Source organism: Gossypium hirsutum, chromosome A10 (assembly GCF_007990345.1).
Source record: "Gossypium hirsutum isolate 1008001.06 chromosome A10, Gossypium_hirsutum_v2.1, whole genome shotgun sequence".
In the NCBI taxonomy this organism is placed as follows: domain Eukaryota; kingdom Viridiplantae; phylum Streptophyta; class Magnoliopsida; order Malvales; family Malvaceae; genus Gossypium; species Gossypium hirsutum.
Genome location: NC_053433.1, coordinates 55,993,101 through 56,005,362, shown reverse-complemented (window position 1 = coordinate 56,005,362; position 12,262 = coordinate 55,993,101). Strand labels below are relative to the sequence as shown.

Below are 12,262 nucleotides of genomic sequence, written 5' to 3'. Positions count from 1 at the left end.
CACGCCCGTGTCTAACACCCGTGGACAACACTGTCAGAATGAAACAGGCGTTCAAAAACCTACACGACCGTGGGAGAAGCGAACCACGCCAGACACGACTGTACGACACGATCTTGTAGCCACACGGCCTATACACACGGGCGTGCGAGAAGGCCGTGTGACGACATCACAACTCGCGACAAACACGGACGGGACACGAACCACAGGGGCGTGTGCACCGGCCATGCCACTTGAAAAATTAGAATAATTATCTTATTTTATTTTTCTTTCATTAAGTTTTTAAGATTCAATTGTTTTTAAGATTCATTTGTTTTCCTTTTCAAAACGGCTTACCTTCAGAGTCAAGCTTGCCATCCAGGGTTATCTCTGATACTCGATCTCGTCAATCCAAAAATATCATCCATTCTTAATATAGAAAGTTTCACTTCTCTCCCTATCTTAATTTTATATACTCTAATATCTATCTTTGTACATTGAGGGCAATGTACGTCTTAAGTGTGGAGGAATATTTATCAAAAAAATCCCCGAATGATTGCCTTGTTCTCTTGAAAAGCTTTCATATCATATTTAGGATAAATTTTAATTGAATTAAGATTTTGATTGATATATCTTGAATTAAAACATAGGCATTTATGCATTGATTATTTCAACTTTAAGACATTAGAGAATCAAGCATGATAAGTTGATTTTTAAGAATTCAAAATCTTAGGATGTTTCCCCAAGTCTAAACATCAAAAAGCCATAATTTTTGTGAGATTTTTGAGCCTTTTGAGCATCTATTAATTCTTTCATACTCACTTTTATTATTGCTTTGAGTGCGTTAGTAATGAACTGTTATTCTAGAACTTGCTTGATTATGCATGTCGAGACCACACCATTTGATTTGATATATCAAAATGATTAAGGCACTTAGGATTAACCCACTCATGCCATGAAAAGCCTACCTCCATGGTTAACCCCTAGTAAACCCCTTTGAGCCTAACAAGCCATTCCTTATACTAACCTCAATATGAACCCTTAACCTATTATTGTTGAAATCCCCTAAATTAATCCCTATTTTTGTCGAGATTTGAGTTGAATGGATTGCTTGGCTATGTTTTGTTCTTAATAGTTAGTCTATATTATTTTAACTTGTTCTAAAAAAAAAGTGTATACACATTAGTAGTTATCTTCTGTTTGTAATCTTCAAAAGTTAAATTCCATAGTCTGAGAAGAAGCTCTGTTTTACGCAAGTAATAATTAACTCTTTTTCTAGTTAGGCAAATTTTCAATTCAATCTCGATTCTAACCCTTTCTTTCAGCTTGTGACCACACCCTCCTAACCAAGCCTCACTACAACCCTCTAAAGACCTTTTGATTGATGTATCTTCTTAAATTATAGTGGTAGAGATTTGATTTTCATACAAGCTTATGGTAATGACTTTTCATTATTGATTGTTGAGTGCTTCATTTATTGTCTTTAAACACCTCGAGTGATTTGAATGAATCTTTAGTAAGGATGTGAAACTGTAACACCCCTAACTCGTACCCGTCGCCGGAGGGTTAAAGAGTATTACCTTATACAAAAGAGTCATATCAAGATAATTAGGTATAGTGATTCATTCTTAAGTTCAATTCACATCAAACATTGAAAACATTAATCAAATCTCAACCACACATTCACATTAACCATTTGGGACACATATAGTAACTTATCAAGCCATTTTCTCATGGCTATACATATATACATCATCAAAAAGATAATTATTTAACAACAAAAAGTCAAGCCTATACATGCCATTATCGAAATTTAACTACTAGAGTACCAAAAGGCTTAGATAGTGTGGACGACTTCGACTTTGAGATTCCCGAGACCGTAGCTGACGAACAAGATCTATAGAATAAAGAATTAAGGCAACAAAGTAAGCATTACAATGCTTAGTAAGTTTTAAGCATTTCAAACAATCAAAACATATCATATAAAACGAACATTAAATATCACAAAACCCGTATTCTAATTACAATCACTCAGCCGAATATACACAAGTATACCACATATAAAGCCTATTGGCCGAATATAAATACACAAAGAAATTTTTAGCACATGCTTCACTTTACTTTATGGCTCATACAACTAATTTAATTCACATATTTTCATATAATGACAGACATTGACTGAATAGGTCATTTCTATTATTCATAGATATATTAATTATCCACACAATTTTATCGTTATTTGATACTAATGACTCACTTTGCAATCAATTCACATATAAATACATAATACGTACCTGGTCATTACCATGTATCATACATAATCAATAATAGTTTGCTTTGAACATTTGAATTTGTAATCTCATTCCAATCACCGGCGTTAAGCCTGCTAGGTTTCAAAACCCGAATCTTGTCACTAGCTCAAAGCCTACAGAACTTTAAGCCCGGATATAGTACCGGGACTAAGCCTGCGGGATTTAACCCGTATATATATATTACCAGCACGAAGCCTACGGGATTTAACCCGGATATATATATTACCAGCACGAAGCCTGCGGGATTTAACCCGGATATATAATATATCGAGTGCTAAGCATATTTACCCACATGATAACTCGGCTCACATAACATATCACATTTGTACTTCAATTTCTTCATTCGAGTATAAGCACACAAAGAAAACACACTTTCAATATAACTTTCGGTTCAACACTTTTACGCAAGAACACATAACCATTTCACTATCTCAGCTTAACTCCTAATATCCATTCGGTTACATGCCATATACTCAAGTTATTTATTAAACAACCTTATTCAAGTAGAGACAATAGGTCGCAATTCATTTATCATACTTATCTCATTACATCAATTATCTAACAACTGTAATTACTCAAAACTTACCTCGGATATTTTTGAACAGTGGCGGATAGGCTATTCAATTGCTTTCTCCTTTCCCTTATATGATCTAGTTCCCCTTTGCTCTTGAGCTTGATTTAAACAATTGAATTTATTTAATTTCTTATCAAATAGGCAATTTAATATAATACATGTATATTATAAGGTTAAGGTACATATGGCTTAATAATTAACTATCAAACACCATATGCATATATATATATTCCCTAGTCATGCACAACCAAACACGTTACTAGGCGTTAACAACTTTATAATTATATCCATATCTACATAAAACCAATTATGTATTTAATAAATTCTACAAGTATGGTTATTTATAGTGACTAAATACCATTTAATCTCTAGTTATACTTATAAGTACATCCACATAAATACATTCGCACTTAATCATCATCTTGGCCGAATAATCAAATACACTCATTGTCTATTTTTAAATCAACTTAGCAGCCACTTTGTTTTACCCATGCCGAATGCACATATATATATATACGTAATTGCATTTTTATTTACTTGGCCGAATACTCACCTGACTATTTGCTTGGCCGAATACTCACCTGACTATTTGAGTATATTAATATTCAACTTCTCAAAAACCACAATTTTATTATAATCATGCTTGTATATACTTTTACACATAAGCTAAGAAATCACTATGTAGTATTGCATATATATATACATACATGAATAGCCAACAAGACCAATTTTACCGAAACATACATTGCATTTAATTATGAGTTATTTTCTCATACTACAATTATATAACTACAAGCCGAATATACATATACTAACATCACTTAAACATCCAACACCCAATTTTTTTAACAAAGCACATTTTTGGAAATGACAAGGCAATATAACAACCTTTAATCCAACTTATAATTTATGCATAACACATTCCAAGCATTTACTCTATTCCATCATTTAAAATACAAACATTACTCAAAAATATCCCTAGTTCAAATTCGGCAATTACACCAATACACAAGATGATTTATTTTTATTTTTTTTGTTCATTCATCTAAACTACTTACAAGTACCTTAAACTATCTCAAACATCATTCATTTTTAATTATTCATTAAACTTGAAGACAACCATGTATCCCTTTCATTTTCTACCATGGTCGAGAACTCAAATCCTCCCCAAAACCAAAATTTTAACATGGGTTAAATAAAGAACTTGGTAACTAACTTAAAATTAACTACAATTTTAAGAATTAATATGAATTCTTACCTTGATTCAAGCCTAAGGTGACCGAATGGATTTTTCTCCCCTTTCCTCTCTTTCGTTTCGGCCAAGAAAAAAGATAAAGCTTTGTTTTCATCACCCATTTTTCCTTTACTTTTATTCATTACTAATATAAAATATAAAGCCATTTTAAGTGATAATTAATATATATATTTTTATATAAAGCATCATCATGGCAGGCCACTAATAATAAAAAGGGATATTTGACATGCAAGTCCCTACTTTTATAACATGCATTAATAGACCATTACACATTAAACTATCACATTTCAAAAATGTCTCATATAAGTCCTATTTAATAAATTTCACATACATATGACAAAAATCAAAGCATAAAACTTTCACACATGCATTTACACATAGAATAAGTATATAATATAACGGTTAATTATTTTTGTGACTCGATTTTGTGGTCCCAAAACCACTTTCCGACTAGGGTCAAATTAGGGCTGTCACAGAAACTCTGTGATATTCTTAATCAAAGGTAATTACTTAAATGAGGGGAGACACTTATGTTTGCATGATTAAAATGCTCAACTTGGAATGTTTGAAACTTTTATGTTCTTTTAGTTGAATTCTCAATGTATGATTACTTATGGATTAATGTGAGATATTATCGATAGGAATTATAAGTTGAGAAGAATTTATTTTGATTATGAGTTGAGAATTTTGCTCGAGGACAAGCAAATGCTTAAGTGTGGGGGTATTTGATAAACCATAAATTATACATATTTTTACCCCATGTTTAATGCATTTTATGGATTATTTTCCATTAAAGTTGGTGAATTTGATGCTCCTAATGCTTTAATTTCATGTTTTACACTTAGGAGAGCATAGAAGAGTGAAAGGAACGAGAAACGGCCCAAAAATGGAGAAAGTAGGCCAAAGTACGAAATCAACATGGCCTGGACCTCTTCACACGGGCAAACCACATGGCCGTGTCAATTTGGCAGACTCGAACACGGCCTGAAGTAATTGAACACGGGCGTGTGCCACAGGCATGTCCCTACCGAGCCCAAGTTAAGTCCAACTCGAAAAAGGCCAATTTTGAGGGTTTTTAGGCATTCCAAAACTTATAAGTACACCCTAGAGGAGGAGGAAAAGGAGGGCAGAGAATAGGGAGTAAGGAATTACTCCAAAGAAGCCGATTGATCCATCTCAGAAGCCGGATTCATCATCAAGACTGAAGATCTCTCCTCAATTTCCCTTCAGGAGTTTTGGGTTTTCTTTATGTTTTGTATTCTTTATTCTTCTGAAATGTTTTCTTATTTAGTTATGAACTAAAACCCCTAAATACCTAAGGGGAATGAAACCTAAGACGAATCTTGTTATTATTTTCTGAATTGTATGATAAATATTTAACTTGTTCTTAATTATGTGTTCTTAATTCTTATTTTGATATCCCAGGATACTGATTCAAGACATGCTCTTATTCAGAAGAGGAATAGACCCTGTCTAAGAGTACATTTGTCATAATTAAGCGGAGTTGATTGCACGCCTAGACATAGGATGACAAGATTTTGTCGGATTAGGGTGAAACCTAATAAGGGGATCCATGATCGAATTAATGCAACCCTAGAGTGTTAATTAGAGAAAAGTCTCGGTTATTCAATCTAGGGATTAGACGTTATTAGTCTTGAATAGGGATAATAACATAACTTAGGGATATCTACGGAACAAGTTGAATGAATAAATCGTCTGATTCGGAGCCAGAATAACAAGTAAAGTCTAGGTGGATTTTTCCTTAGGTATTATCTTAAGTCAATCGATTTTTCCCAAAAGCAATTCCCCAATTCTTTTCTCAGTGCGTTTTTAGTTTAGATAATTAGTCAATTAAAACAAAACCTCTTTATTCTTAAGCTAGATAATAAAAAGACAGTCATTACTAGTACTTTTACTTCCTTTGGGTTCGACAATCCGGTCTTGCTACAATTATACTACTGTCGATAGGTACACTTGCCTACATCGCGATAATAGTTAGTTTAAGAACGAGTAATTATAAATATTTAAAACCTATCACGAAATCACGCGATCAGATATCTATAATACAACCGAGGAGATGGTTGAAAATCAGAATAATCAGCTTCCTCCTGTGGTTGCTGCAGATCCAATAAATCAGAATCTTGCTCCTTGTACTATGTATGGTTATGCTAAACCTAATTTAACAGGAACTAAATCGAGTATAGTTAGACCTGCTGTTGCTGCAAATAATTTTGAACTAAAATCTAACACGATTCAAAATATACAACAATTTGTTCAGTTTGATGGTTTGCAGGATGAGGATCTAAACGCTCATTTGGCAAATTTTCTGGAGTTTTGCGACACTTTTAAGATCAATGGCATTTCTGATGATGCCATTCACCTTCGGTTGTTTCCCTTTTCGTTGAGGAATAAGGCTAAACAATGGTTGAACTCGTTGCCACGAGGATCGATCACCACTTGGGAACAAATGACTGAAAATTTTTTGCTTAAATACTTTCTGCCGGCTAAAACGGCTAAATTAAGGAATGATATTTCTTCTTTTGTGCAGATGGATTTAGAAACACTCTATGATTCATGGGATAGATACAAGGATCTATTGAGAATGTGCCCTCACCATAGGTTACTCCTTTGGCTACAGGTTCAAACTTTTCACAACGGCTTGAATCCTTTGACTAGACAGATGATTGACGCAGCTGCTGGTGGAACTATCAATAATAAGACACCTGAAGAGGCTTATGAATTTATAGAAGAGTGTCACTAAATAATTATCAGTGGCAAGTCATGAGGACAAAACTAACAAAACTAGCCGGTGTTTTCATCCTCGACGCAGTCACTATGCTATCTAACCAGGTAGAACTTTTAAATAAAAAGATTAACGGTTTATATGATTCTACTCAGGTACATCTAGTGATGAGGTGCGATGCAAATGGAGGAGGAGTGCGCATAGAATATCAATATTTCAACCCTAGCACCGAGGAGGAAAAAGTTCAGTATATAGGTAGTAATAATCCTCGACCTCAAAATAACCCATACAGTAACACTTATAATGCAGGTTGGAGGAACCATCCCAACTTCTCGTGGGTTGGCCAAGGAAATCAAAGGCCACAACATCCCCCAGGCTTTCAACAACCATCTTACCAGCAGGAAAAGAAACCGAACCTTGAGAAGATGCTAATGAAATTTATCTCGGTGTCAGAAACTCATTTTTAGAATACCGAGACAGCACTTAAGAATCAACAAGCGTTGATCCAAGGGCTCGAAACCCAGATAGGCCAACTTGCCAAACTGATCTTTGAACGACCACAAGGTAGCTTGCCAAGTAATACTGAATCAAACCCAAGGGAACAACTCAATGTGATTACCGTTCGAGATAAGGAAGGGTTAGCTGAACCTGAACCAGAATCGAGGCAAGAAATTGTGGTAAGTAAAGGTAAAGGTAAGGTGGACCACAATGAGCAAAAATCGGTAAGTAGAGAGTACAAACCTCGTGTGCCATACCCCAGTGCGACAAGGAAAGACCACACGGATAAACAATTTGGTAAATTCCTTAAATTATTAAAGAAATTACATATTAATTTACTGTTTATTGAAGCTCTTTCGCAGATGCCAAACACAGTTAAATTTTTAAGGGAGCTTTTATCAAATAAATGGAAGTTGGATGAGGCGTCACATGTAGAGTTGAATGCAGTTTGCTCAGCCATTCTACAGAATAAGCTACCCAACAAGTTGAAAGATCTAGGGAGTTTTACGATTCCTTGTTTAATTAGTAGCCTAGATGTTAATAATGCATTGACTGATTTAAGGGCTAGTATTAATGTCATGTCCTATAAAATGTTTAAACAACTAGGTCTTGGGAAACCCAAACAAACTAGGATGAGCATTCAATTGGCTGATAAAACCATTAGATTTCCTAGGGGTATCATTGAAGATGTTCTTGTAAAAATCGATAAATTTATATACCCAGTAGACTTTGTTGTTATAGATATGGAAGAGGAAAGTAACATACCTTTGATTTTAGGACGACCCTTTTTAACAACTGCTAGAACCATTATTGATGTTGGTACAGGTGAACTCACACTTCGTGTGGGTGATGAAACAATCACTCTTCAAGCTCGTAATTTGAGTAACACATCGAATATTGAGGGTGGTTGTATAAATCATGCTACTAATACTAATCATATGGTGCAACCTTTTTTGCAGGAAACACGTTCGAAGAGCATGCATGAGCCATGTTCAAGTAACAACAAAGGACCCATCTATGAACAACGAAGACTTTAGATCGATGAACTAGATGAATGACGAACATCTGTCAAGGAAAAACTAAAAGCACACGAAAAATTGACGCGACACCAAGATGAGCATAGGGATGAAACAAAGAAAATTAAAGTTGGGGACAAAGTATTGTTAGATGAAAATGACCCCCGAATTGCTACTTCAGAGCACAATACGAATAGAGCGACTCCCTTCACAGTAATGAACATCTTCCCACATGGTACAATCGAGGTAACACATACTGTAGTCGGAACTTTTAAGGTAAATAAAACTCGACTCAGACCTTATTTTGATCAAATTGATTGTAGAGGTGAGGAGTTTCAACTCTTTAATCCACCGTAATCACACGAAAGTGAGGTAAGTCAAGCTTGGACTATAAATAAGCGTTTCTCGAGAGGCAATTCGAGCACTAACAATGTAGATTTCTTTAAAATTTTAGTTTTTAACATCTAAATCATTAACTGAGTCCTTGAACACAGGTTTTTCCAAATCCACACGGCCAGACACATGGTCGTACTTTAGGCCGTGCTCATGCCACTGGCAGTGACACGGCGGTGCGATATGGCCGTGTGAAAACAAAGTAATTTTTTCCCAAAACACGGGATTCGATACATTGCCACGGCTGTACAACATGGCCGTGGGCAATCCTGCCAAATCAACACGGGCGTGCGACACGCCTGTATCTATAAGCTGTGGTAGAAACTGAGAAATTAACACAGGCGCGCGACACACCCTTGCCCAACACTCGTGGTTGAAACTGTCAACATAACACATGCGTGTGCACATATACACAGGTGTGGGAGAAGCGAACGAAGCAGGACACGACCGTGTGACACGGCTGTGTGCACCAACACGCCCAAGGAACACGGACGTGGGCCGAATTCTAGACACGCCCAAATTTGAAAATCACGAAACACACGGGCTGAAATAAGGGCACATGGGCATGCCACATGGCTGTGTACCCCCAAAATCTATATAAGCCCCCACTATTCATCATCCCCTTCCCTAAAAAACCCTAACCCTAGCCGTCGTAATCTTTCTCCCCACCTACCGGCCACCCCTAACTCCCCTTTGTTCTTCCATTTGCTCCCCTCTCTTGCCTCTCTTTCCCCTTTTCTCACCCTTGCGCACCCTCACTGCGAAGAACATGGCCTCACTACCCACGCCCGTGGCTGTCGCACTAGCTCCACCACCGCTGCCATCCTCTGCACACCTCCTCCGTCAAGCACCACCATCGTTCATTCGTTGTTTGTTTTCCTTCCACCCGATTATATTTTACTTCTTTCTAATTCTTAACTTATACTTGTTTTATTCTTAGTAATTTGCATGCTTAATAATTCTTATTTATGTTTCATTGTTTTATTCATCAAGTTTTTAGTAATCACTATTTCTAGTATTAGCTACTATAACTTCATTGATCTTTTAGCATTCTCTTGGTTTAGCTTGAACACTCTATCCATCTTATATTTAGCCCATTGATATCACCATGTTTTTAGCGTGCTTGAATGTGTACCTATATTATCTTACTAGCAAGTCATTATTGTGGGAATTATTGTTGACTTAATCTTTTCTTCTTGCAGGTATACCATGTCAAATCCACATGGTAAGAAAATCGCCATCCCCGCCTCGAAGAAGCGAAAAGGAGCAGCATCCTCCTCGGGTCCTACCACCGAGATCTGACACCTATTCCTCCAATTTCCACCGGGACCACAGAAAGAACTATTTCAGATATTACGGGCCCAACCCCTAGGTGTGGGCCGTTGCATTGATTGGACCGCCCTAGAGTAGATCTAACTTGCTGATGCAGTCCAAGCTCTCCTAACTACTAAACCGTAGGGGCTCTTCTTCGAGATTATTGAGCGATGTACCTCAAGCTCACACTCGAACTTTGTTCAACCTTCCACCTTTAAGTCGTTATGACAGAGTTTGATGATCCCGGAACAGTCCAGTTTCGTGTTGGCAGTTTAGTTCGCCAGTTGAGCATGCCTGAGTTCGGTATCGCCTTAGGACTATACACAAAGAAGTTCATGGACGACGACGACTTCGACAGCCTCCATCGCCACATCCACTATTCGCCTTCAAATTACTAGAAGGCCCTAGTCCATGCTTCGGCCACTTATGACCCTAGTTGCTCCAAGGCATCGGCTCTCGCCCCATCCCTGAGATACTTACACGCCATTCTAGCCCATACCCTGATAGGACAGCGGGAGAGTACCGATGTCGTCAACACTAATGACGCCTTTTTTTTTATAGAGCATGACGCATGGGCACGTATTTGACCTCGCTTATTTCATCGCCCTCGCCATTCACCATAAGATAGAGCGGCATAGGAAAGGAGTCATTTCCATTGGCCTTTATGTGACTCGCCTGGCACAGTACTTCAATCTCCTCAACACGACAGCGCAAGCATCTTTCCTCACCCTCATCGGTCAAATGTCCCCACAGGGCATCTCGGCTATGCTCCATATGAGGATGATCGAGCGACGATGTGGATTTGATCCTCCTTAGTACCGCCTCGTCCAGTCAGCCGAGCAGGAGGACCTAGAGGACATTACTGATGATGTCCCTCCACCTCACGAGGATCTACCATCTCAGACACCACCTATTCATTGTCTAGTTCATGCGGCTATTTCAATCTTTGACATCTCTGAGTGCCTCACTCGATTCGAGCAGCAATGTTTTTAGTGCTTCGATCATATTGATGCAATAATACATCAGATTTGTCAGCACCTTCACATCTCATTGCCACCCCCACCTTGCGAACCATCCGGCGATGAAGATTTTTAAAGACTTTACTTTATTTTTATTTTTATTTGTTTACTTTTATCTTTATTTATCTTTTTAAATTACTTTTTATTTTTAAGACCATTTTTACTTCATCTTTAGGTTTTATAATTTATATTAAGTAATTTATATTTTCGGCCATTTCTTTACGAGTAATCATGCTACTTTATATTTCCTAAAGAGTTAATGATTCTATCGCAGTTATGAAGAGCTCCAAAGCTCACTATTACTTAGGAATCTGTAACTCCACTGGAAAAGGTCCTCCACGACTACCATGCCCTGCTCGACCACGACCATAGCTACCACTAGTTATAATATTCTTTTGGCGCAATACTTGTGGACTACCAACCTCTACCACCACCGGAGTATCCTCCTCCAAATCTCACCCTTGCCTTAGCCGATTACTTTCTATTTCAAGGATTCTATTTAACATTTAGGAAGTTTCACTTCTCTCCCTATCTTGTGATCCTATATCTATATTTTTTAGTAAATCTCTCTTTGTATATTGAGGACAATGTACATCTTAAGTGTGGGGGGATATTTATATCATTATCAGAAAAATCCCTGAATTTTGTCTTATTCTCATGTGACTCACTCATATCACTATTATAATGAATTTTGATTAATTTATGATTTTTATTGATATGTCTTGAATTAAAACATAAGAATTTATGCATTGATTATTTAAAATTTAAGTAATTAAAGAATCAAGCATGATAAGTTGATTTTTGAGAATTAAAAATTTTTTAGGTTGTTTCCCCAAGTTTAGGTATTATCTTGAGTTGAAATTCATAGGTTTAACATCAAAAAGCCATAATTTTTGTGAGATCTTGAGCCTTTAGAGCATATATTATTTCTCTCATGCTCACTTTTATTGTTGCTATGAATGCATCAATATTGATTTTTTATTCTAGAACATGCTTCAATTATGCATGTCAAGACCACACTATTTGATTTGATATGTCGAGATGATAAAGACACTTAGGTTTAAGCCACTTACTCCATAAAAGTATACCCTCATAATTAACCCTTAGTGAATCCCCTTGAGCCTAACAAGCCATTCATTGATTTACCCTCAATATTAACCCA

General features: G+C 36.7%; 1 non-coding gene across 1 annotated transcript; it reads right to left on the bottom strand.

The window, feature by feature from the left end:
• Positions 1-6,632: 6,632 nt before the first annotated feature.
• LOC121208962 (small nucleolar RNA R71) lies at positions 6,633-6,739 on the bottom strand. Its single transcript, XR_005904083.1, has one exon. It is a non-coding gene; the product is annotated as a small nucleolar RNA R71 (small nucleolar RNA).
• Between the last annotated feature and the right edge of the window lie 5,523 nt (positions 6,740-12,262).